The sequence below is a fragment of the Pezoporus flaviventris genome, unplaced genomic scaffold (genome assembly GCF_033815535.1).
Source record: "Pezoporus flaviventris isolate CSIRO_AGI_PZ_B2104156 unplaced genomic scaffold, CSIRO_AGI_Pfla_v1 ptg000059l, whole genome shotgun sequence".
In the NCBI taxonomy this organism is placed as follows: domain Eukaryota; kingdom Metazoa; phylum Chordata; class Aves; order Psittaciformes; family Psittacidae; genus Pezoporus; species Pezoporus flaviventris.
The window spans coordinates 1,561,673-1,588,935 of NW_026892607.1; the positions used below are offsets into that span (position 1 = coordinate 1,561,673).

Genomic DNA, 27,263 nt, shown 5'->3' on the forward strand with positions numbered 1-27,263 from the left:
CTGCTCTCGTGAGACCTCACTTGGAGCACTGTGTGCAGTTCTGGGGTCCTCAACATAAAAAGGACATGGAACTGTTGGAACAAGTCCAGAGGAGGCCACGAGGATGATCAGGGGCTGGAGCACCTCCTGTGTGAAGACAGGGTGAGAAAGTTGGGGCTGTTTAGCCTGGAGAAGAGAAGCTGCGTGGAGACCTCAGAGCAGCTTCCAGTGTCTGAAGGGGGCCTATAGGGATGCTGGGGAAGGACTCTTCATTAGGGACTGTAGTGACAGGATGAGGGGTAACGGGTTCAAACTTAGAGAGGGGAAGTTCAGGTTAGGCATAAGGCAGAAGCTCTTCCCTGTGACTGGGTTTAAACCACGACAGAGGGTGCTGAGGCGCTGGCACAGGGTGCCCAGAGAAACTGTGGCTGCCCCATCCCTGGCAGTGTTCAAGGCCAGGCTGGACACAGGGGCTTGGAGCAAGCTGCTCCAGTGGAAGGCGTCCCTGCCCGTGGCAGGGGTTGGAGCTGGAGGAGCTTTGAGGTCCTTTCCAACACAAACCATTCTCCTGATTCTAGGATTCTATGTAGTATTTCAGCACAGGCAGACTTTGCCACAAGCAACTTGATCTGCAGGGACATGGGGCTGAGAAGGAGCCCATAAACCCAATCCACTCCTCCATCACCACCTATTAACACAGATGTAAGCACTTTCCCAAGTTTGCACTTATCTGAACTGATAATCTGAGCAGAGCAGTAGGGCTTTTCAAGATGCCCTATCAGTAATTATGGACTTTTTCAACCACCTGAAGTTCTAACCATTATTTTAAGGGAGCTCTCTAGTGAATTTCCACTAGGCACTTCAATTGTGAATGCTGTGCCTTGATGTGGTGTACTTATTACAATCAAGAAAACCGCTGGTGTGAGTCTCTTGGCAACTATGAGCTATACCCCAGTATCACCCTGTTGAGCAAACTAAATATTGACACTCAATTAAGTCAATCTCTTGGCCAAACACATACTCTATTTTTAACTAACCAGATAAACAGGAGTAAATTTCACATGCCTCCTCCAAGAATTGTGCCAACAGCAGTTCAAAGGTGGTAATACACATCAGTGCCTTTAGTGGACAGTGGTGACCAGTGGGACAACTTCTCTTAGGGAGTCCTGTTTGGCTTATAGATTTGAGAGTTTGTGCTGCAGATTGCACAGTTACACTATCACTAACTGTTTGGTCCCAGAATGACTAGAAGTGGTCTTTAAACTCATCCATACCCACACAAACCCCACCACACTTAGCAGCTGACGTAGAGATGTGGCAATACGGAGGATCTCACCCCGTACGATTTCAACCTAAGCGCTTCTCTGCCTAAAAGGTTGTAGATCTCTTCCAGTTTACAACCAACTGCACTCTTCTACGAAATCCTGGTAGGGCCGAATCATCTCCCTTGGTAGCCTTCCCTAGAAGAACACAATCATCCTCCTGTGAGGCTTACACAACATACGAGAGCTGAAAAACAAAGTCTGAGTAACATACACCCTCTATGACAGCATAGCGACTGGCACTCTTCAAAGCACAGCTATAAGGTCTGCTCAAAGTCAAAAAAGAAGAGCAATGAAAGATTTTCCATTTTGAGTCTGTCTGCATTCCCAGCAGTGTCTTTATATTATGAACATTCACAGTAACTCACTGCTTTTCAATTTCCAGTTTTGGCCAAGAGCAGTTTACAGCCAATTCACTTGTCAGTCCAGGTATAATTTCATTTCAGTTCTCTAGAAGCAGAAAGCAGCAGACATGGTTTAGCTGTGGTTCTCCCCCACTCCCTTTCATTGACTCTCTCACAACAGCAGCTTTGGATGCAGGACTATTTCACTGCTGCTGTGACTCAACACAGACAAATCATTGGGTCTTGCCTTGCTCCCCCCACTGATAGCTGCCAAGATATTTGCTGTACGTGCCATAGGTCAGCCTTTCTTCCCAAGAGGCTGATAACAAAAGTTATTTTGGCTTCCACAGCTCAAGCAGGCCAGGTTTATTCACTCACAGAATCCCAGACTGGTTTGGGTTGGAAGGGACCTTAAAGCTCATCCAGCTCCAATCCCTGCCACGGGCACGGACCCCTTCCACTAGAGCAGCTTGCTCCAAGCCCCTGTGTCCAACCTGGCCTTGAACACTGCCAGGGATGGGGCAGCCACAGCTCCTCTGGGCACCCTGTGCCAGTGCCTCAGCACCCTCACAGGGAAGAGCTTCTGCCTAAGAGCTCATCTCAGTCTCCCCTCTGGCAGCTTAAAGCCATTCCCCTTGGCCTGTCCCTACATCCCTTGTCCCAAGCTCCTCTCCAGCTTTCCTGCAGCCCCTTCAGGCACTGGAGCTGCTCTCAGGTCTCCCCTTCAGGAGCCTTCTCTTCTCCAGGCTGCCCCAGCCCAGCTCTCTCAGCCTGGCTCCAGAGCAGAGCTGCTCCAGCCCTCGCAGCATCTCCATGGCCTCCTCTGGCCTCGCTCCAACAGCTCCACATCCCCCTTGTGCTGCTGCCCCAGAGCTGGATCAGGACTGCAGGGGTGTCTCCCCAAAGCGCAGCAGAGGGGCAGGATCCCCTCCCTGAGCTGCTGTTCACGCTCTGGGGGTGCAGCTCAGCAAATGAGGGGGTTCTGGACTCAAGCACACACTGAAGATGGCTCATGGGGAGCTTCTCCTCACCCAGCCACTCAACCAAAGTGCCTCTGGTCTGAAGGGCTGTGACCCCAACCTCCCTCCCCAGCTCTAGTGCCAACACAGAGCTCAAGGAACCTGTCTGCACAACGGGCTTCAAGAAAAGAAAGCAGCTTCCAGCGAACATTGATTCCACTGCTGCTCTGCAGCAAACACCCCAACCCATGGCTACATTCATTTCTGTAACAGCTTGCCACAAGACGGGAAGGGTAGGAGAGAGCAGGGGCAGACCTGTGTAACAGGGAATCCACAAGCCACACTCTTGCACCTTCTCTGGCCCCAGCCCAAATCCTCAGTCAGCAGCAGTAAACAGGAAGCCACTGCTGAACTCCATGACACACATGCACACCCCAAGCAACCTCCCCAACTTCTTCCTCCTGCAAATACAGCTGAGAACATCTTTAAAGAAGAGAGTATCTGTATATGCAAAGAAGGGAGTCAGGGCTGCACCTCAGTGGTCATCAGAGCTCCAGGAACTGAACTTGTTGCTGTTCTTGGAAGGGCGGCACCCTAAGGAACATGAAAGTTGCAAGGAGGGTTTTACAACAGAAAAGCTGTATATTCCATTGTGGCCAAATCCCAGGAATATTTGTTAATATCTTAAAAAGTCCTTTATGAAACAGACTTCTACTTGGTGAGATAGGAAAGCACCTCTAGGTACTACCAAGCTACTCATCACCACCCCTTCTCACTGCTACAGCTGTGCCACTGTTGATCTGATTGCAACATGTGCAAGGTCAAGCCCTGATGCCAATTTAACCATGTAGGTCTAGATGCAATGCCTGAGTCCTGGACTGCAGCACTTCTGGAAGCACCGACCAAAACAATTATGCCAAGACCTAAAAGTCTCAGAAAAGGCAGGACTGAAGACATCACCCTGAATCAATAAAATAAGCTGCCACAAAAAGCAGCTTTAAGACCTTACTATAGCTTTTAAGTACCTTTCCTGTAAAGAGCTTAGTACAGTAAATGTGAGTAAGCAGATAGTAAAAATAGCTGAGCAGGGACACTCCTGTTCGATCACTTTTAGCACTGACTCAAACACTTCTGACTCAACGCCAAGTACATGCCGCTGTATCTGCTTTCCCAGTGCTCACTGTAACAACTCCTACTTTACATACTGGACATCATTGTTGATTAGGATACCTCAGGGACAGAGGGGTCGTGCGTGTCAATACTCACCACTGAAATTTAATCTCAATTTCCTACGTGTTCATTCAGCCTTCAGTGATGGTTTCTAAGAACATGACTCACGGGATTATGCTCCAAAAGGACTGAAAGCTAACGTTGAAAAGGATTAGAAATGAAGGAGTTGTCATGCCTAGTTTGACAAAAGGCTTGACATGCAATTATCAAGCATCTCATTTGAGAAAACACTTTCTTACCCTCCCTCCTAGCTGCAGCCACACTGAGTTATGAAGTCACGCTCTAACAAGATTATCCTCCTAGTAACCCCGAAGTCACATAGCCAGGCTTTGTGAATGCAGTATCTCTGCTGTTCCTTGTTCAAACCACCCAAAAAATCAGAGAAAAACCCCTCCTAAAGCACATCTTAGTCTTGTTTACTGGAGTTTACAGGAACAAGTGGTCACATATTGGGAATTTCCACCCAGTTGAATTCACAGCTTTTAGACTTCAACTGTACATTTACGATGAAAACATCAGAGAACAGAAAAGCCATTATAAAACCTTCTTAATAGATGTACAATTCAACCAAGACTGATCGAGCTGATCAGATATCAATTAAAATCTCTTTAGTACTACATACACACCATAGAATCATAGAATAGTTAGGGTTGGAAAGGACCTGAAGATCATCAAGTTCCAACCCCCCTGCCATGGGCAGGGACACCTCAAACTAAACCAGGTCACCCAAGGCTTCGTCCAACCTGGTCTTGAACACTGCCAGGGATGGAGCATTCGCAACCTCCCTGGGCAACCCATTCCAGTGCCTCACCACCCTCACAGTAAAGAACTTCCTCCTTATATCCAATCCAAACTTCCCCTGTTTCAGTTTGAACCCGTTACCCCTTGTCCTGTCACTGCAGTTCCTAATGAAGAGTCCCTCCCCAGCATCCCTATAGGCCCCCTTCAGATACTGGAAGCTGCTCTGAGGTCTCCATGCAGCTTCTCTTCTCCAGGCTGAGCAGCCCCAACTTCCTCAGCCTGTCTTCATACAGGAGGTGTTCCAGTCCCCTGATCATCCTCGTGGTCTCTTCTGGACTTGTTCCAACAGTTCCATGTCCTTTTTATTTTGAGGACACCAGCACTGCACACAATACTAGGTGGCAAGATGTGATCCTGTGTATTTTACATATAAGGTAGTGCTCCAGAACTGTTTATGTGCTTCCAAATCATATGTAACAGTCTTTGCCAGGCTTGCAGCAATATCCTTTGACCCAAGTAATTTTTACACTCATGCCTTAAGAGATCATAAATAAAACAACAAAGGGAAGAAGAAAAAAGGGCTACTGGTAGCAAAGCAACATCAGTTAGTTCATCAGCATATATATATGTATATGAAGGGTTACATATGATTATATATAAGGACATACATATATATGTATATATGTATCTCCTTCAGGAGTTATGTGAAGTTTTTATGTGATCTTTATTCTCATTGGCAATATAACAGTGGTATGTTCCTTTGGGGTTGAGTGTCTTTCTGGGGAAAAGATAATGCAGGAGGAGAATCACTGTCCTGAAACCTCTATGAAAAATACTTTGTGTTTTATGGAAGCCCCACGTTGTCGAATGCTGTGTTTTCACAACTCTACTAGGTACCTTATGCATGAGTTATTCATAGTAACTTATACTGTGATAAACTTAAAAATCATCACTTTCTGCTCTTCTTTGCCAGAAAAAGCATAACACAACTAGTCTTGGGAACATTTTCAGTGTAACTGAGGAAAGAAGAGAAGATAAATACTATGCCCAGACTGACCCATTTCTAACTATCAAACAGCATTTGCCAGCTTCCAAAGCTAACAAAAACTAGCAGTAAAGACCAAGCTCAAAACTGTCTAGTCAGAAAAACAGGAACTGTGCTCTAGAATTGGGGTTTTGTATTTCCCCTTTTGAACTTGATACTAGAACTAACAATGTATTTGTGTCTTAAGAGAACATGAGACAAAATGTTCTGAATTGGGGGAGGGGATTAAAAGCAATTATTTGCTGCTAAAACTTGGTTCTAACTTCAACTAAGCAGAGAATAGCTTCACACTATGCACTCCTTTTCGTACTTCTATGAATGAGACAGCCCAGGTGAGAGAACACACCTGAAAAGAAAGGGCTACCAAAGAGGACCTCCCATGAAACTCCATCAGAAAGCCATGGAAGCCTGAGGCATTTTAAAATCACACCTCTCCTGTTCCATACACTGTGATGAAATTAGGTGGTTTACAATTACAGTTCCAAAGCCTTGATTTCAAAACTAAGCACTATGGAGAAAAGGAACTTTTCAGAGGCATGCTTCACTCCAGGTCTGCAGCCAATCTGCAGATACCCCAGTGCAGCTATTCTGAGCAATATATGTTAACTATAATGGGCAATACTTGCTACAAATAATACTTTAGAGGGGAAAAAAAAAGGCTTTGGGGAGCAAATCTGCCTGTTAAAGCTCATGCACTGCTGTAGGAGATGATGAAACCTAAAACCAGAAAGCACATTGTGTGTACAGCAACTGCCTGTCACAGCCTGTCAGATCTGCAGCACAATACGGCTACTGAAGCCTCGGCTCAAGCTACTCTTAACCATAAGAGTACTTCCTTTTTGCTGGCCTTAAAAGCAACTGAGAAACTGCAGTTAGCAACTTGGTCGCTTTTAGTAAAAGCAACTTAGAAATTGAATTGCATGTTCACATGGACTCAACAACAAAACCTCTTTCATATTTCATTATGTTGCTGGTTTATCCCGTAACATCTAAACATGCCCAGTCTTAAACTGTTCAACCCTTACAAAAACTACTGATACCACAGCAAGCATTCCTCATCATTTACAGAAGCCTCATGGATTTTAGGGAGACGAAGCTTCACTCCAAACCACTGCCCTAAATCACTGTAATTGCCATGTTATCCCGTGAAAAAACAAACTTAAGATGCATCAACACATTAAAAGAATCATGCTTGGCTTGTTTCAGGAATGAAAAAACAGTCAAACCCCCCTGTTAGTTTGTAACCTAACACATTGAAATAATATTTGTTACATGAAATACATCTCTCTATCAAAAGGTTAATTGCAGACCTCAAAGAAAACAGGCAGAAATTAGTTACAAGTGATCTCTTAGGAAAAAAATATGTGTAATTCCTGTAGTTACTTGGATGTATCACCCTTCCAGCAGCTTCCTTAAGCAATCTGAGAATTATTGGATGGATTCCACAGAGGGGAAATACCCTGTTTTCCAAAGGGCTACTCAAAATCTTTCCCCGTGTCTTACAACCTGAGAACCCGGCTGTTACCAAGCAGCATTTCTGCTTTGGTGGTTACCTGTATGTCATGAAGTAAAACCAGTTCATTTTCTCAGATGGCTCAATGCATGTAAATCACACTTAACCAGTATGTGACTTCTGCTCAAATGCAGTCATAATCTTGTATATTGTTATCTTTAAAATGCAAGGTTATCTGCAGTTAGAAACAGTCTACTGCACATCTCTGACACAGTCCTTCAGTGCAAATGGAAGAAAACCTCAACCATTTTCCCTCATTCTTAAGGGGAAATAAACTCAGAAAGACCACCCATGTGCTGTCAGTGTATAGATACTTAACAACTCAGCAGCGCACAACTCATCACTTCCATGTTTGTGCATCACTATGACCAACATCGCAACACACAACAACCCATGCCATGATCCTCACCTTTGTGTATCTCCAAATGCAGTGCTGGAGGCTCCTGGCCCTATTACTCAAGGATTACACAGATCACACTCAAACCCAAGCGATAATCCTACAGCAGTAATCCATCCTTGCAGGCTCCTGAGGCATAAAGCACTGAGGAAAAGGGGATTTCAGCACTCCCCACAGTTTCTCCTTTGCACTCCAAAACATGTCTATGCCAGCACTCAGGATGGGAGATGAACTTTGGAGACACATTTAAGAGTTTCTGCTCTGGCAGGATCTTCACCCGCATGGAACAAGGATGGTCACACCATATCTGTTCCGCTCCATGCTGCTCCACGCTTCTCAAGCCACCAGCTGTTGAGCAGAACAAGCTCTCAATAATGCTTGACAAAGGGGCTCATGCACAATTTTACACAACTCCTAGAGTTAGGAGAACCTCGTTTCTCAGTTTGTTTTCTTACCAAGCCACCAGAAAGCTGACTCTCAATATCCATTAGCTTCCAACAAGAGCTCACAGCCTCTTAACTCCTCCCTCGAGTCTTCAGTGTGAGATTAGTCTCTTCATCTCCGAAAGTCTAGTGGAACAAATATGCAGAACCACTCTCACAAACAAATTCACCCGAATTTAAGCAAAAGGCCACAAACCTTCGGCACAAAATCACCACGAGGAAAATTCCTAACATCTGCAAAGACAGAGAAATCCATGGGCCACTATTTCCTTATCAATCACAGCAAGCAAGTAAAAGTACACTTAAATTTGAGATTCAGAAAACCTGCTGTATTCTTTTCCTTTGATAGTAACAGAAGAGCCGATTTGTTGGCTTCAACCCATCGGAAATACAACACCACTCTTTCTTAGTCTCGAAAACTGACCCTAACAGATTGTTCTGAGCACTAACAGATAGTGACCAGAGGTCACTGAAATCAGGGCAAAGGACTTCATTTGGGCTGCTTTAAACTTTGCTTTCTGCTAGTTAGCATCACATACTTGACCTAGACCCCTGGAAAATACTTTGGAGAGGAACTCTGAAAGAGCCACCCTGCTATTTTAGCTAGGAATGCTGAAAGTTTAATTGAGAATTACAGAAGCCGAAGCCACCATCTTTTAAATCTTACAGACTCTTTTCTGTTTACTGTAACAGGAGAGCAAACAGATGTGGCAAGGGAAACAAAATCGGCATGCCAGATACTCCAATAACCAGATATTCCCTACTGGTTATGAGCATCTACTTGGTTTTTCTAGAGGACTGACACAGACAAATTTAAGCTGGCAATAAAAGTAACTACAGCATTAAAAATGGAGGTATCAAAAGGTTGTTTTTATTAAACCACAACTTCCATGAAAAAAAAAACAAACAAAACAGTTACCTTTTAAAGCTTCTGAATTGAACAGGATCAAATGCAAATCAAACCCGGAAGAGATGCCTCAGCTGTAAACTAAGAAAACCTGATGGGGAACTTGGTATGCAAATTCAAGAGACAACTCTACACCAGCATTGCCAAGTTGCCAGTTTACTGCAGAATGCTTACAGCCAAAGAACACCCACCACACCAGGCTTCTTCACAGTATTTAGCTTCTCAGGGCATATTCCCAGGAGTTTAATTTCTCCTCCTACCCCTTTTAAAGGCATTTCATAGCTCATCTCCAAGTCTGGATGAGGATGAAATAGATGGGAGGGGAAAGGGAATTGCCCCATTGTAACACATTTTATGAAGGGGATGTTCATGGAGTAGACTGCTTGCTGCTCTACAGAGCTATGCCATATTCTTGAGAATAGTTTGATTCAAAGTCAGTCCTGAAAAATTCATCCCTATTAACATGGGGATATAACATATTAACCTTCTAAGCCTTTGTATGGGGCTTAGCAAATTATATGTTAGTGTTTGTAGGTTGTGCCCTCTCTAGGAGTCCACACCATGAGATGCCCCACTAAAACCAGAAGAGCTTTGTAGGACCACAAGTATTTATTTATGTGATTGGGATCACTGTATCAGTCTTACCTGCTAATTAAACTGCTCTCAACCTCCCTTGTCTCTGAAGCTGAGTAGCAATAGGTTTTGAAAAACAAACCCTTTGTAGAACAAGTGCTTATTAAATTGCTTTGAAAACAGGAGCTGAAACATGGTAAATCTTATTTCCAGCCAAAGCCATGCAAAAAAAGCTGCAGTTCTAACAAAAGGCTTTGCCAGCTTCAGAAAAACTATCAGGACAGCTGCTTGTGCCTCAAGGCCAAACTCACTACAAATCAAGTTCTTTAGGTAATTACTCAGCTTCACTGATATACACCAATTTGTCTGTGCAAAACAAGTTGCATGGAACTCTAATGAAAAATAGGAGTTAACAGTGTGTATGCATAGCAGTTTACATTAACCTCTAATAAAATTTATCAAGCACTTAAATAACAAAGATACAATGGCTCGGAAAACTCCTACGGAAATTGTTCATCAGAGGAAAACATGGAACAATCTCAAGGCTCACAATGAGCCAGCATAGCAGAGGTGAAGGTAATGCACGATCCTGATTTCTCTCCCTACAGAGGCAGAGTCTAACCATTGATTTATAGCTTGGCAGCTCCTTCCCTTGTCACAGAAAATTATTCTCCAAGTATACAGGGCAAGAGGGTGGTTCTACCTGAATGCTCCTCTGCATGCTAAATGACGCACAAAGCACATCCACAGGTATATGCTGTGGTGCAAGACAAGCCTAGAGAAAGTTATTCAGATTAGACATAAGGAAGAAGTTCTTTACTGTGAGGGTGGTGAGGCACTGGTACAGGTTGCCCAAAGAAGTGGTAAATGCTCCATCCCTGGCAGTGTCCGAGGCCAAGGCTTGGAGCAACCTGGCCTAGCGTGAGGCATCTCTGTACATGGCAGAGGGGTTGGAACTAGATGATCTTAAGGTCCCTTCCAACCATGACTATTCTATGATTTTATTTAGGTGGACTCTATGAAGAAGTTAAACTGCTCCCACTTAAAAGCATATTGGTGTTAGGATTTTCACAACACGGTGTCCAAGTTAATACATCCCTGCGGGAAGCAGGGAAGGAAGGCGCTGAGAAGTGCTCCGAGCTGGAACAGGTATCCATCAGAACACGTTAGTTGCTCAACCGAAGGGCTGACATGCCACAACAGGAGTGCCTCAAGATAGTTCTGCTGTGATCTGCAATGTGAAAATACAGCCTCAATGATACCTGAGCAGCGCTGCTCACTCCTCCCTCTGCATGCACACCATAAGCAAAGAAAAATGTGAGCTCATTTTTCACTTCATTCCATGGCAAACTTGTACCAACACAGTCAGATTAAACCTGGAGATCCCATGCCCTTTTTACTGCAAAGTAAACTTTCAGTCAATACCAAAGGGTGAACAATTCATCTGTACACAGCCAAGTTAGTATGACCTGTGTCTTAGGGTTTAATTGTTTAAGGCTGTGCTCGAGTACTCAGGATTTAAAAGGTGCCTTTTTTTAAGCTAAGTGAGCCCTCTGTTTGCTGATGTATCTTGCTTCTATTGATGTAACTTGGCTGTGTGTTGTAAGTCACATGTACAGGAAGTTGAAAGGACTGTAAAACCCACAGGACTGTGTTGTCTTTTTTTAACTTGGCAGAACACAACTGTTCTTCTTTTGTAAAGCTGAAGTCCTTTAAGTCAACAATCCCTGTATGTCCTTTCACTTACCACCTGTGGCTTTGAAGTCAAACCCATGCTCTCCTGTGTTAGCCAATTCCACACTTGTAAGAAAGGTGTTCATGGCCATGAATTACTACTGAAATAAGGGCTGGCATAAAGCCACATGAGCTGATTATTTCCAGGTGACACTGGTGGTAAGACAAAGAATCCAAATGCTCCCGGTAGCAACTTGTATCTACATACAACAAGTTCATCAGGCTATGGGGCTTGATTCTAGACTATCAGTAAACGCAACCTCTATGTCTCCTTCCTGAAGTGGATAATACAGAAGCATGGACACAAGCACGGACACAAGCATAAACTTTCTTGGCAATGAACAGTTATGATCCTAAGAAAAAAATGAGGATCAAACTCATTTTCTCTCATTATACCAGCACTTTCCAGAATGGGGAGGAACTATTGACTATTCCCTGTCTTTAGGGGACAGAATTATTAAGAGACTTCCTAAAAATCAATAATAACAGTCAAAATACATTTAAGCTATTCTCTGCCTAAGATGGGCACTGATGTTCCTAAGAGCAAACCAGTTAGAGGAGTGATGAGGTTATAGCACCATTTCAGAAGGAGGTGTTCATTACAGCCTGCAGACCACTAAATAGACTTCACCTTCAGAAACAGTGGAAGACAGTAAGTGCTAAGTGTTGGAATTGCTGCTGTTAATTCCGTATGTCTTCAGAAGGGTAGAAGATTCAAATAAGGAAAAAAAAATAGCTTAACACAAATGCAACACAAATCAATAGCAGGAAGAAGCAAAAAGACAAACAGTGGATCTGTAACCTTCTGTTTTCAGTGAGGGTAACTCCCGAAGAGAGGTGCTCCAGCACAGGTTATAGAGCTGTAAAGGCTGCCAACAGAGGCTGATACAAACAGGCCAGGCTCACTGCTTCAGCTGCCTTGTTCCTTTTGAACTTTTAAACTCTCTAAATAGATGGGCTCTGGCAATTTCAAAATCATTAGTGTCCGTTCCTCCGTGCTTTGAGGAAAAGTTAAACACAGAAGCGTGCAGGAAGTGAAAGGTTATTTCTTGCGCATCTGCAGTAAACATGAAAGACACTGAGTGTACGAGAAAACCGTATCAAGTGAACTGCCAATGCCAGCTTAGAGCTATTCTGGATTAAAAACCTCAGAACCAAGGGTGGCCACACCTTCCTTCCACGCAGGAGGCCACCAGCTTCAGTTAAGATGCAAGAGCTTGAAATCCTAAGGACAAAACCAAACCAACCTGTGCAAAATAGCAGATTTACCTACAAAAGACTGAGCCTAACGCAACACTTAAGCTAAATGGTATCTTTTATACTTCCCTTCCCCCCTTAAACATCTAACACCCCACAAACTCAGGGGGGTACAAGGATGCTGGAGAGCAACTGCAGTGACAGGACAAGGGGTGATGGGTCTAAATTTGAACAGAAGAAGTTCAGGTTAGATATAAGGAAGAAGTTCTTTGCTGTGAGAGTGGTGAGGCCCTGGCACAGGTTGCCCAAAGAAGTGGTAAATGCTCCATGGCTGGCAGTGTTCAAGGCCAGGTGGGACAGAACCTTGGGCAACATGGTCTAGGCATAAGGCATCCCTGTCCACGGCAGGGGGCCGGAACTGGATGATTTCAAGGTCCTTTCCAATCCAAACCATTCTATTATATTTAAATCTGCTGGTTTATAATCAAAGGCTAAGCCTATTCCACCACTTAAGCTACATGGTACCCTTTATACTTTTTTCTCTTTTCCTTAAAGATCTAATGCCCTACAAGCTAATATAACTTTACCAAAAGCACCCAATCAAAAAAAAACCCTGCTCTGAATTTATCATCATCCCCTGGTAATATCCAAAGGAGTGCAGAGATGAGTATTTCTGGCTGGCAAGCAACAGGAAATAATTTAGACTGTCCAAGTGCCAAGGCTTTTAAGCTTTGTTTTGTTTAAGGTATCTCTGTGCTGCTCGTGTCTCAAAATGAGCATAAAAGTTTGTTCTGCCAAATTGATTTCCTGAAAAACTGAGTCCATGTACAAACAAATGTCTTGTAAGTGATACCTCTCCTCTCTCAATCCCCTGTGACTCCGAGTCACAGATCCAGCATGGTCTGCTTCAACTTCCTTACCTAAAAACGTAGGAGGCGTAGATCGGTCCTTACTTCTGACATGGAAGGTATAGGGACTTTTCCAGCACTGCTGTCTCCAGCACAGCCCCAGACACAGTAGCTCTCACAGCAGATCTAGGGACAACCTCCTAGGTTGAACAAGAATTCTTTCCTGTTCTCAATAGCATGAGTCAATATTATCTCAATTCCCAGCCAGTAAAATTAAGTAGTTGAAAAGATCTAAAGTGGAAGATCAACAGAGTTATATTTCATGGATTATGCCCAGATTGAAGGGTTGCTATCAAGAGTACTGCTAACAAAATAAAGTATTACAATAGCTAAATTCCAACTGGGCCACCTGATGGGCAATCCAGACTCTGCTCAGTCTTCAAATAGCTGGAAATGACAGGAAACAAAACATTCAAGGAACACTTTGAACAGCACTTGGTGTCCAAAACTGCTAAAAACTCACACTCTGTTGATGTATTGGTGAGTCCACAAGCCAGGGCCCCTCTCAGATCCACTCTGCCAGCAAGGGAGATTGCGTACCAAGGTCTGAGGAATATGCAAATTTTCCTTTAGGAGTTTCCTCCTGGAAGTACAAGTAACAGTTGTCACTTGGCTTTTGTGTTCAAAGGGAATTAAGCCTTTGGGGACTGGGGAGGGAACGCAGCATTTCCAGGAAAAAAGGGAGGAGACAGGTGCTGAAGGAATAAACTGTGCCAGTGGCACAGCACCCCAAAGCTTCTAAGCCCATGGAATGCTGCAGGATATGCTTCTCCATCTGCACTGACTCCTCATCTTTGCAAACCTTCCTGTTCCCACTTCCAGTATACACACAGGCAACCAATGTCTTCACTCATGGTAAATCCTACATGCTTCAGGAGTCAGAGAATATAGGATCAACAAGGCTGGAAAAGACCTTTCAAGATCATCAAGTCCAACCATTCCCACAGCACTGCCAAGGCCGCCACCAAACCATGGCACTGAGGCCTCGTCTGCACAGTTTGTGAACACTTACAGGAACAGTGACTCCACCAGTGCCCTGGGCAGACTGTTTCAACGCCTGACCATCCCTTCAATGAAGATTTTTTTCCTAATACCCAGTCTAAATACTGAATTTATCCCATGTGTTAGCAGAACCTCCTTTATATAGCAGGCCAGCTTCAAAGGAGAAGTCCAAAACACTACACAAAGCAAATTTGATGAGATATGTGCATTTCTGATAGATGAGCTTCTTCAAGCCAGTTGCCTTGTGAAAGTTTGCTCAACAAGCCCCTGCTGCTGCTTTAGGATCTCCATAGCTACAGCAGAAGAGTGACCTGGCATTTCTGAAAGACAGCTTATTTACTATCAGAACTGCTGACAAAGCAGAATCAATAGCAACCCCAAGCCACTTAACATCCGGCACAAGCAGTTCTATTCTCTGGGAGCTGTAACTATACTTGTACAGAATCTTAAGTCCACAGGTAGGTTCCTCCTCAAACAGCAACTCCAAATTCATTTTCCCCAGACTTTTACCACCACCTCACTCCATAGTCTGGGATGATGCACAGATCTCTGTTTTTCCACTGACTTCCAGTTCTTCTCCTTTATTTTCTATCTTACCTTTCACATCCAGCAGGGAATTAAAAAGTCTAACAGAGTAACAGAGCACTTTTACAGCCCAGCTGTTTTAAATTGTAATCATAATCACATAACATGCAGAGAACCATATCCACATCACTGTTATCAAACAGCTCGGAGGATGGTAAAAGGTAATGACAGGCAACATAAATGCTGCAGGATGTACTTTTCCCAAGTAGAAGCTGCTCTTCATTTCCTGCAGCTCAGTTTTTCTGTCAGTTATGTGGCTTAAGTTACATTTATCTAACAGGTCTGGGGGGGGAGGACACAGACACCCACTCAATTACCCTATCCAGCTTATAAAACTGGAGTTTTATAAAATGGTAGCTTTATAAGCCTGAAGAAAAACATCAGGACTTGTTCCTTAAAAATGCACCTGTTTTCAACAGACCAGGACGTTAAAACCACTAAATCACACTTCCTCGCTTTCCCCTTCCAATTTCAATCAAAAGGAATTGCAACCAACCTGCCCAAAAGAACCATCAGCAGCTTCATTTTCCAGTAACCTCGTACTCTTCAGCACCGGTTCAGGTCTTTTTGGAAGGATGGGGTGAAAGGGGAAAAACAAATAGTGGCCAGGGTACCTACAGCACTGCTAAAGACATCGAGTGAGCAGAGTAATGCCCCCTAATCTGTCGCTTCATGTAATGCATAGGAACTGCAGCAACAGACAGAATAATTTAGTGGCCAAACACCCCAAATGCTGTTCTTGAGACCCCACTTTCCTTCTTGATAAGTTCTGGCCTATCTGTCTCACCCTACTAGCAAAACTGAGCAGTATCAGTCCATGAAAAAACTTGCTTTCTAAAAGGCAGGCTCTGGGTATTACCTGACTAAATCATGTGCTTGAACTGTAGAAGCCATTTGCTGTCAACTTGGCAAGCATTTGCTTTACCAATACCTGAAATCTAATTGCATTTTAAGTGCTTTAGAGATCTAGAGTAACTCTGAGTGTGTTTACAGGAATAATATCCAATCTTTTAAGAAACTGCAAAGTGTTGGAAAGACTACAAAAGAACAAGTTGAATATTAACAGTTTATCATCTAGAAGACAGCATTTTATCATTTTAAATTGCTGTTGGACATGAGACTAGGCAGGAACCATGACCCAACTTAGCCTTCCCTCCACAACCTGGCTCCTAAACACGTTCCATTCTCATGTCTAAACACAAACCAGTCTAAAAGGTTTATTTCTATGTGTAAAAGCTTTAACTTCTCTAAACAACTCAAACACCTTCCTCTATAGGTAAACACAGAGCAGCTCCTCATGCAATTCACACCCAACACAGCAGTCAGATGCACCTGGAGCACTGTGTGCAGTTCTGGGGTCCTCAACATAAAAAGGACATGGAACTGTTGGAACAAGTCCAGAGGAGGCCACGAGGATGCTCAGGGGCTGGAGCACCTCCTGTATGAAGACAGGCTGAGGAAGTTGGGGCTGTTCAGCCTGGAGAAAAGAAGCTGCGTGGAGACCTCAGAGCAGCTTCCAGTGTCTGAAGGGGGCCTATAGGGATGCTGGGGAGGGACTCTTCTTTAGAGACTGTAGTGATAAGACAGGGGGTAATGGGTTAAAACTGAAACAGGGGAAGTTTGGATTGGATATAAGGAGGAAATTCTTTCCTGTGAGGGTGGTGAGGCACTGGAATGGGTTGCCCAGGGAGGTTGTGAGTGCTCCATCCCTGGCAGTGTTCAAGGCCAGGTTGGACGAAGCCTTGGGTGATCTGGTTTAGTGTGAGGTGTCCCTGCCCATGGCAGGGGCATTGGAACTTGATGATCTTCAGCTCCTTTCCAACCCTAACTATTCTGTGATTCTATGGTTCTAATTCCCAGCATTCGTGCTCTATTTTGAACCACTCTCTTCCTCATACCAACTCAGGCAGCAGTAAGGCACCAAGAAACCCAAGGGCCAGTTCTGCAGGTGAAAAAGGTGTTTTACCTCCAAATCGAGGAAGTATGAGGAGGAATGTGGTAGGAAGGAGATGAAATCTCCCTGCCCACAAGAGCAAGCATCACTGTCAGGATGCTGCATACGAAAAAGGAAAGATTTTTCCCAGCAATGCAAAAAAGGGAAGCTGATTTCTGAGAATTCAGTCTTTTATTTGAAAGATTAAATTATTGTAGAAGCATCCATCTAAGCTTACTGTATTAGTATCACTTATTCTTCCAACCAAGAAGCCTGCCTTACTTTCAGCCCCAAAGAGGTAAGGTAAAAGAATTACAGCAAGTTGAATTGAACATTTTGTTTGACTAAGGAAAAAATAAACTTATAGAATCACAGAACAGTTAGGGTTGGAAAGGACCTGAAGATCATTCAGTTCCAACCCCCCTGCCATGGGCAGGGACACCTCACACTAAACCACGTCACCCAAGGCTCTGTCCAACCTGGCCTTGAACACCACCAGGGATGGAGCATTCACAACCTCCCTTGGGCAACCCATTCCAGTGCCTCACCACCCTCACAGGAAATAGCTTCTTCCTTGCATCCAATCAAAACTTCCCGTTTCAGTTTTAACCCATTACCCCTTGTCCTGTCACTACAGTCCCTAATGAAGAGTCCCTCCCCAGCACCCCTATAGGCCCTCTTCAGATATTGGAAGGCTGCTATGAGGTCTCCACAGAGCTTCTCTTCTCCAAACTTACAAGGTGCATTGATTTTGCCCAATTTTCAGATACACTTCAGCATTTTGCTTTGTAATTCATACAGGTTTGCATTCCAAGGCTTTTGTATCAGATACTCTCTCCAGATCTTGCTTCCCATTTGTTGTTTAAATAAACTCATTGAACAGACAAGTTAATTTGGACATACAGAAACAGCATATTCTTGAATGTGCTCTACAATTACAGAGCCTAGCTCTCAAACAAGGCCACTTTCATATTAATTCTGAAAGACTTCTGCAGTGCAAAAGACTTCCAGGAGTTCACAGACTTAACATTGTTCCAGTTCTGTGTTTATATTCTTGTTCAAATTTAAACCCACTCACCCTGGCTTTTTACAAGCTTTTCACCTAACATTTCCCAAAGGTCAAGTGTCTGCAGTTTAGCTCTGCATGTGCTTAGTGTATTCTCTGTTTCACCAGGCTTTGAGGCAAACAGCTTGCAGATACTTAGACAACATAGAATCATAGAATAGTTAGGGTTGGAAAGGACCTGAAGATCAAGTTCCAGTTCCAACACCCCTGCCATGGGCAGGAACACCTCACACTAAACCAGGTCACCCAAGGCTCTGTCCAACCCAGCCTTGAACACTGCCAGGGATGGAGCATTCACAACCTCCCTGGGCAACCCATTCCAGTGCCTCACCACCCTCACAGGAAAGAATTTCCTCCTTAGATCCAATCTAAACTTCCCCTGTTTAAGTTTGAACCCATTACCCCTTGTCCTGTCACTACAGTCCCTAATGAAGAGTCCCTCCCCAGCATCCCTATAGCCCCCCTTCAGATACTGGAAGCTGCTCTGAGGTCTCCATGCAGCTTCTCTTCTCCAGGCTGAACAGCCCCAACTTCCTCAGCCTGTCTTCATACAGGAGGTGCTTCAGCCCCTGAGCATCCTCATGGCCTCTTCTGGACTTGTTCCAACAGCTCTGTGCCCTTATGTTGAGGACACCAGAACTGCACAGAATGCTCCAGGTGAGGTCTCACGAGAGCAGAGCAGAGGGGCAGGATCACCTCCTTCGACCTGCTGGTCACACTCCTTTGGATGCAGCCCAGGATACAGTTGGTTTCTGGGCTGCGAGCGCACACTGAAGCCGGCTCATGTTCATTTTCTCATCGACCAACACCCCCAAGTCCTTCTCCTTGGGCTGCTCTGAATCTCTTCTCTGCCCAAGCTGTAGCTGTGCCCGGGACTGCTCAGACCCAGGTGCAGAACCTTGCACTTGGCATGGTTAAGGACATTTAAGAAGTGAATCACTAAAATCATATCGACAAAAACGCTGGTAAAACCTGCTTGTGATCACTAACTGAACACCACGAAAGACACCAAGACCCCAATGTGGCTCCTTCGTTCAGATGGAGCGGCGCGTCCTTCCGTGGCTCTGTGTTTCAGAGCACCTGTGTCAGTGTCACCTCGCACAAACCCCGATCAAGGTGCAACTTCCTGCATGTTTAAAAAACAAGTGCCAGGAGGAAACGCCAACCACTCCCCTTATATAGGCAAAACTGAACTGAGCACTGAACCTCAGCAGCCGTGAAGAACACGGTACCAACACACGTCCCGCTAAAGAATTAAATTGCTGAACATCTTCTCCAAGCCAGAGCTAAACTGGGTTAACGGGGGTTAAGTTTAAACGCTGACGCAACCCTGAATGACTTCTAGCTCCCCAGTCAAAAAAAAGACAACTTTCTTGCACTGCACTTATCTGCCCTCCAGGCTGCCTCAGAATTTACCCCTCATGCTTTATCTATCAGCCACCCCCTTAGCTACACGCTTCCCTAGCGCCACCCCATCCTCCTCCCTAAGCACAGCCTGATTAAACAGGGCCAGGTCCGGCCTCTCCTGCCACACTGAGCACTGCCATGTTGTCTTTCTGCCACCAACTACACGGTTAGCAGCAGGGTTGATGCACTTCAAGCTTCTGTGTCCTGGTTCTCCTCATAGATGAGCTTTCTACAAGTACTTTGAAAAGCCCAACTCAACAGAGTTGTTCCCACATGCACAGAGAGCCGAGTTGTAGTATTATGGTGTTTGGAGAAGGTAGAAAGTAGGTGCAACTTGGCAGTTACCTGCTCTGCATCCCTGCCTGTCCTTTCAGGTGAAGGATACCCCACCTTCCGCTCGATGGCTGCCACCACCCTCAGAGGAAGGAGAAGGGGGCTAAAGGAGCACCCAAAAGTGCCTCTTCCCCTTCCACACGAAGCGATGCCAGGCTGGCAGCTGGGTACAGCCAAGGCTCCCAAGCCCTTAACTTGCACAGAAGCAAGAGGCAGTTATCTCCGAGCAGCTCCACTTGCAAAGCACACCGAGGCCGCCTGGGGGGTCCGAGCTCGCTCAGGATCCCCCGGGTGCGCTCCAACTTCACCCATTTCCCCCAGCGGCCAGAACCGAAGTTATTTCATTCCGGTTCCTCCTATGGCCAAACACCGGCCTCCCACGACGGGGCCGTGGAGCCGCCTCTCACCACAACCGTGGCTGCTCTTAAACCCCCTGCCCGGCCAGGCTCGTCCCGCTCCGCGCTGACGGGAGCCCAGCGGCACCGCACACCCGAGCCGAGGCGCCGGGCCCGGCCGCCGCGCCCGCCGGGGAAGCCCCGCGCCTCCCCCGCGCCATCGGCCATCTCGGGAGCCTCCCTCAGGAGAAGCGCCCGCCGCCCGCACCGCTCTCCCCGGCTCCCCCCAGCCCAGGGCCCGGCCGGGGGGGCCGCGCCAGCCCGCTCCGGCCTCACTCACCCCTTCCGTCGCGCCGGGCCAGGCGGGCGTGCGGCTCAGCCGCGGCCCCGTGGGGCTGGGGGGCGGCGGGGCTCGGCCCGGTGCTGTCCGGCAGCGAACCCACGGGAGCGGCGGCAGGGCGGCGGTCCCGGCACGGCGGCGGCTCCCGCCTGTGGAGCATGCGCAGGGCCGGGCCCGCCCGGGGGTGGTGCCTCCCCGCTGCCGCCTCCGCGCTGAGGGGGCTCCGAGGGCCGGGGCGGGGATGGCGGCTTCGCTCCGGCGCTGAGGGCTCTGCCGGCGGAGGCGGTTCAGGCCCTCGGAAGCCGCCGAGGCCCGGAGGGCCGGCCCTGAAGAGGTGGTGGTGGCGTGGGTGGAGCCCAGCCAGGGAGAAGGACCGGGTTAAAATGGGCTTGTGTCCGGAGTGGTGTGGAGAGAGATGGGAACACCAGCGAGTGGGGTCGGCACCGGGGCGATTAGCAGCAGGTTATTAGCAGGTGATTAAAACCAGCTGTCAGCCAACGTGTTGTGGTACCGCTCAGTGCGGAAGCTGGGGGGTTGTCTTCACAACCCCGGAGCTGAGGCCACAGCGGTTGTTTCCACAGATCTCCATTGTCTGCCGTGGCGTGGGCTGAGCTCTTCGTGTTACTTGGATCATAGAACCCCAGCCTGGTTTGTGTTGGAAAGGACCTCGAAGCTCCTCCAGCTCCAACCCCTGCCACGGGCGGGGACACCTTCCACTAGAGCAGCTTGCTCCAAGCCCCTGTGTCCAACCTGGCCTTGAACACTGCCAGGGATGGGGCAGCCACAGCTCCTCTGGGCACCCTGTGCCAGCGCCTCAGCACCCTCACAGGGAAGAGCTTCTGCCTAAGAGCTCATCTCAGTCTCCCCTCTGGCAGCTTAAAGCCATTCCTCTTGGCCTACATCCCTTGTCCCAAGCCCCTCTCCAGCTTTCCTGCAGCCCCTTCAGGCACTGGAGCTGCTCTCAGGTCTCCCCTTCAGGAGCCTTCTCTTCTCCAGGCTGCCCCAGCCCAGCTCTCTCAGCCTGGCTCCAGAGCAGAGCTGCTCCAGCCCTCGCAGCATCTCCATGGCCTCCTCTGGACTTAACTCCATCATCTTTAGAAACCCTACAACCCTATCTCTAACCTCACACAGACATGAATGAGCCGTTGTAAACAACTTGGTGATTACACCAAGGTGAGGAGACACACACAGTTCTCCCCTCTGCACAGAAGAGAAATGGGTTTCTGCGCTGTGGTTTCAAACTCTTCTCAAAGTCGCAGGAAGCTGCACAAGTTATCAGCTAGAAGATGATTCAGTTCAATAAAATGATTTCCCCCTTCCCACACACACGTATTTGGCATTTTATTCTGAAAGAAGAACCAATCTGCTGCTGCTTTTTGGGAGAATTGGTCTAATAGCTGAACCAGTCAGTAAAAAACCCCAATACTCTGCTGAAGGTGCCCCCTTTCAACATAATGGTTTCTGTTATTCCAACTCATCAGAGCACGCCGATAACATCTTTTTATCAAGGTCTTCTCATGCATGGCAGCGCATGGGTGTACAAGTCCCATTGCCATTGCAGAGTGTTCAGAGGCCAACACAGGTCGTCAGTCCTAGCTCATCTGCCCCAGCTTGTGCCCCAGCAGTGGTGAGTTTTGAAGCTCTAGGAAATCAACCCAAAGTTTTTCATCTACCACACTGAAGCTGGGAGGTGGGAGCTGACTGCGTGCGAGCGCGCTTGTGTGCATGGGCAGCCTTCCAGTGTCTGAAAGGGGCCTACAAGCATGTTAAAGAGGAACTCTTCATCGGAGATTGTAATGATAGGACAAGGTTTAAACCTTGTCTGGGTTTAAACTTCAACACAGGAAGTTCAGGTTAGATACAAGGCAGAAGCTCTTCCCCGTGAGGGTGCTGAGGTGCTGGCACAGGGTGCCCAGAGAAGCTGTGGCTGCCCCATCCCTGGCAGTGTTCAAGGCCAGATTGGACACAGGGGCTTGGAGCAAGCTGCTCTAGTGGAAGGGGTCCCTCCAACCCAAAACATGCTATGATTCTATAGTGGGTGGTTGAGGTTCACAAACTGAAGGTAGATAATCATTGATTGTTTTTTTCCCCTCTCCCAAGGGGAAACAAACCAGTGCTACCTAACCTGTGTCCACAGCAGTTGGGGAATCAGCAGAGCATAATTTGGATGCTTTTGCAGCATATTAACCTTTTTCCTCAGCTGCATGGCATTATTGGGTCTGGATTAACCATGCACTGTGGGTGCATGGGAAAGCCCTGGAATCTCACCCTGTTTCTATCACTCTGGTAATCTTAACTCAGGTTAGGAAAGAGCCTGAGGTTGAAAGGAGAGAGGTCAAAACCTGCAGATGTGTGGCTGTGTCACAGCTCTCCGGTCCCACCATTTCTTGTTCTCTGCTTCCCATGATCTGCCTGCAGAGGATGTGGTTCCATTGATTAGAATCAGAATCATAGAACCTAGAAAGCTTTAGGTTGGAAGGGACCTTAAAGATCATCTGACCCTCTGGGACAGGGCAGGGACACCTTCCACTAGACCAGGTTTTATTCTTGCTAGCCCTTTCCATAGCTTTGCCTTTATAATGGTAAAATCAGGTTTTCTTGGTGGGTTTTCATGCCAAATAAAGTACCAGATCTTTACTGTTATTTAGAGGCAGGGTTTGTTTCCCAGCACAGCAACTGATGCTGTGAATGTCCTTAAATCCTGAAGCTCAGAGCTGCAAATCAACGCCAAGGAGGTGGCTGTGACTGAAGGATTGCCTAACGGGCTTAGCCTGGGGCTGCTCCTGGCTGCAGCAGCTCAGGGGAGAGCAGCTTTACCTCTGCCTCCATCTAAATCGGTGCCCACAGCCCAAGACCATGCCCAGGAATGACCCAGGCTCCCAAAGGCTCTGTCCTTCAGTGAGAATTAAACTCCTACAGGCTCACAACCTCACTTTAAAAAATGGTGCTGAGCTCCTACAGCACATTCAGCCCCACAGAAATGGTGTGTTCAGTCTCCTGGTCCTGCCTGCAATGTGAGCTTTCTGCTTTTCCTCCTTTATGTCAGGACACTGGTGCCTGACATTACTTGCTGTTCTCTGACATGTAACTGGGGGGAGATCAATGCGCTTCTAAAAATTACTCCAAGAACTATGTTAATAACAGGGGATGATTTCCCGCCTGTACCCAAACCAGTCTGGTTTTACCACAACATACCGCCCCATGGGGAAGATGTCATTTTGCATTGAAGCCTTTAAAGTAGCTTTCTCTGAGGAATTTATCACATGGATTTGCTAATAAAGAGAATGGGCTTTCAAAGAGCTGCAGAAAGGCCTTTGATGCACAGTAAGTTTTTCTTTCCCCCATTAGTATTGTACCAGGGTGCACTGATGGGGCAGAAGAATTATTGTGTTCTTTATTTTGTAACTTCCAGGAGGCACTGATACCCTCCACAATAAAAAAGGCCAAAATACAGATGATTGCCTTGGTATTTGTGGATTGAAAGTCAAATTCAAACAGATTCTCTCCTGTAGCCTTCTTTAAAGGAGGGGCAGGGATGGATGCAGGAATTATCCGTTCCTCGCCTGCTCTGCAGTTTGATTTTCAAGCTTCCAGAAGCCAAACTGCACCTTTGCCTCTGAAATGGGGATGTTCCCACATTACTTTAAACAGTATAAATGTTTAAAAGCCCTTTTTTTTTGTGGCATTTCAAGGTACAGTGGGGGGCCCTGCATACGGTAAAGTGCTTTAAATCACCAACGCCACCAGCCTGGGGTTGACTGGACCTTTACCTAAATGTGATTTAACACTATCTACATGGTTTCAGTTTGTCATTGATTTGTTCTTGGCAGTACTTCTGGAGCCTGGCTCTTCTCAAACATACTTGTGAAAATCAGGAGGAGGTAATGAAGCCAGAGGTGCTGTGTAATGTGTAAAATGGGCCGCGGACTTTCAATGCCAGCAACGCCTTAAACTGCAATAGCATTAGAAAGTATTCTGAGGGTAATTCTTGGTGCTTTTGTATGCTTCTGCAGAGTGTCAGGCTGTATTCAGTGCTGCTCACATTAGAATTGATTTCTCAAACTATTATTTTTTTCCCCAAAGAAAAACATCGTTCCATTTTTATCCCCAGGAAAAACAAAGCAGGAGTTACAAGGCAGAGCAAGTGGAGCATCTTTGCCTCAAAATCAATAAAACTGATCTTTTCACTGAAGAGTTATCTTTTCTTACACAGGGTTTGGTTCACCCTGTGGCTGGAGCTGGGGGAGCAGCCAGGCAGCAGGACCAGGAGGAGCAGGAGGAGAAGAAGGAGAAGAAGGAGCAGAAGAAGCAGGAGCAGAAGGAGCAGCCATCAGGCAGCACGCAGTTGGATCAGGCAAAGGGACTCACACACCAACAACCTTCGGTGCTCCAAACCACCCATTGGGTGTTTGCTGGCTGGGTGACTTCACCCTACACCCTCCTCCTCCCCATTGTATCTCCCCATCACACCATCACCATCCAGTATTCTGTGGCAGCTTCTATGAGTATCTGAGAGACTGTGAGGCCCCCGGATGCTGCAGTGATGAGGGGGGGCACTTGCCACCGGAGCTGTATAAATAGATACACAAGTGCACAAGTTCTTTCATCTGATCTGTTGCTGAATTTATCTGAAACTTCCTATGCTCACACAACATGCGTGAACCCCTGTTTGTGCCACCGTTTTCAGAGTGCTTGTCTCTGCTTGGAAAAGCAAGTGAGAGAGTTTATTTTGAGCCACCAGGAATGTGTGAATTGCTTCTTCCTAATTAACTATTACTAAATATGGTGCCAAACCCTTTGGGTTTTTTAAACCAAGAGGGGTTTCCAATAATCTCTCAGCCTGGGGAAGGAGAGGTCCTTCCTGTCACTATTCCAAATTTACTTTGCAAAGGAATGATTAAATTCTGGCCATCCAAAGCAGTGCTTGTTCTGAGGGTGCCGTGGCAGCTGCTGGAGGAGGCCAAGCTGCAGGGGGATTTCCTGCACGGGGCTGAAGCAGGCTGGCAGAGCAGTGTGGAGGAGGCGTAACACGGAGCTCTATTTCCCAGCTTCACTGCCCAGGGGGATGGAGTTCGCTTGCTGTGCTCCAGGCTTGGGAGAGTAGAGATGCTGATGCCGTCCTGCATCAGGCATGTTCATGTTGCTGCTTGCCTTCCTCGGCTGTTTTCTCATTGCCAGTTTTCTGGTTCTTCATTGTTCTCTTAACAAGCCAAAACAACAGCATTTTTTTTTCTCCCCCAAATTTCTCTACTGAAAAATATACCTTATGTTCAGTTGTTGTGCACCAGAAACACTGCTTGTGTAAAAAGCTGTAGAGCAGTTGCAAAGGATGGAGTTACACCAGTGCCTGTGGGCTGGCAGCTGGCACACTGCAACCAGTGCAGCCTAAATCATAGATTCCCAGGCTGGTTTGGGTTGGAAGGAACCCTAAAGGGCTGCCAGGGATGGGGCAGCCACAGCTTCTCTGGGCACCCTGTGCCAGCGCCTCAGCACCCTCACAGGGAAGAGCTTCTGCCTAAGAGCTCATCTCAGTCTCCCCTCTGGCAGCTTAAAGCCATTCCCCTTGGCCTGTCCCTACATCCCTTGTCCAAAGCCCCGCTCCAGGTTCCCTGCAGCCCCTTCAGGCACTGGAGCTGCTCTCAGGTCTCCCCTTCAGGAGCCTTCTCTTCTCCAGGCTGCCCCAGCCCAGCTCTCTCAGCCTGGCTCCAGAGCAGAGCTGCTCCAGCCCTGGCTTCTTGTCTCAGCCATCATTGCACTGAGACATAATGGAGCAGGGTGGTGATGGTGGCCAGCTCCAAATCCACTTCTGACCCCCCCTCCACTGAAGTCAAATTTGGTTAGTGACTTTTTATTGTGCTTTAAGCAGACTAATAAAAGACAGAAAGTCAGATCAATACTGCCCAGATCCTTAAATGCATTTTCTTCAGCTCATCTATTTTCCAGCACAGCCATCTCCAGAAGGATGAGTTTGGCGCTGGCACAGTTAACATGTACCCACTTGCTGCCTGGCTGCCTGCCAGCCATACCACTAGAGCTAGACACACTTGCTTATATACTAGTTCCATATATATAAATACATATGATATATATGTAAACCCCAGAAAAGCTACATGTGCAACAGCTGGCTTTTATAAGGACGAGTCTGGCACTAACTGGAACTGGAGGGGAAGGACAAAGCGGAGACTGACCTCAACCAGAGCAATAACTAATGTTGGCTTTAATTCTAGTTCAAGTTTTAGGGTTGGAAACACCACATTTGTCACCAAAGCATTCACCCCTCTGGAATGATGCCCACTGATTCACATCCCTCACGTTCCACAGATCCCAGAGCTTGTTTACATGGCTGGGGGCAATTCTCAGGTCAGTGTCCTGCATCTAGGTGCCCCTGTCTCAGGAGAACACACGTAACATGGAGCATGCAGCATGCCTGGGATCTTTAACAAGTGACTAGCAGCCAGGATATACAGCCCTGCTTGGCCAGCTTCCAAAGCACATTCTGTCACTCCTGCTTTTCTCATGTTCTCTTTGGGAACTCCATTTCCCTGGTCTGTGTTAAAAAACAGCATTTTTTTTTTTTATGTGGGGTTTGCTATATTCCTCCTCCCTCCATTGCCCGGAGATAGAGAATTAAGATCACATTGCTCATAATGGCACAGAGGGTATAGAAATACAACCAGGAGGGCAAGCAAACTCCAGACCCGAAGAAATGTGGACTTCTTCCCAAGCCCATTAAGGATGAGTAGTATCACCATCAGCAGCTTAGTGCCCCTGCCTTTGCCTTCACCCTGTTGTGCTGCTTAACCATGTGCCTCACGGATTCAGCAGGACCATGGCGCTGTTGTGAGAGGGAATGGGAAGAGAAAAATGAAAGATGTCAGTGATCTGTCAGAGCAAGGGTTGCATCGGAATGGCACAGCCTACAGCGAGAGAGTAACGGTTACAGTGCATTTGGATATTGCTAGCTATGGGG

At 46.7% G+C, this 27,263-nt stretch overlaps 1 protein-coding gene across 1 annotated transcript in view; it reads right to left on the minus strand.

Moving 5' to 3' along the window:
- JAK1 (Janus kinase 1) overlaps positions 1 to 20,380 on the minus strand; it is a 63,351-nt gene extending 42,971 nt beyond the window's left edge. The window contains exon 1 of the mRNA XM_061469722.1: positions 20,294 to 20,380. The gene's annotated coding sequence lies outside the window, so the exon portion shown is untranslated. The remainder of the gene's footprint in view (positions 1 to 20,293) is intronic.
- Positions 20,381 to 27,263: the final 6,883 nt, after the last annotated feature.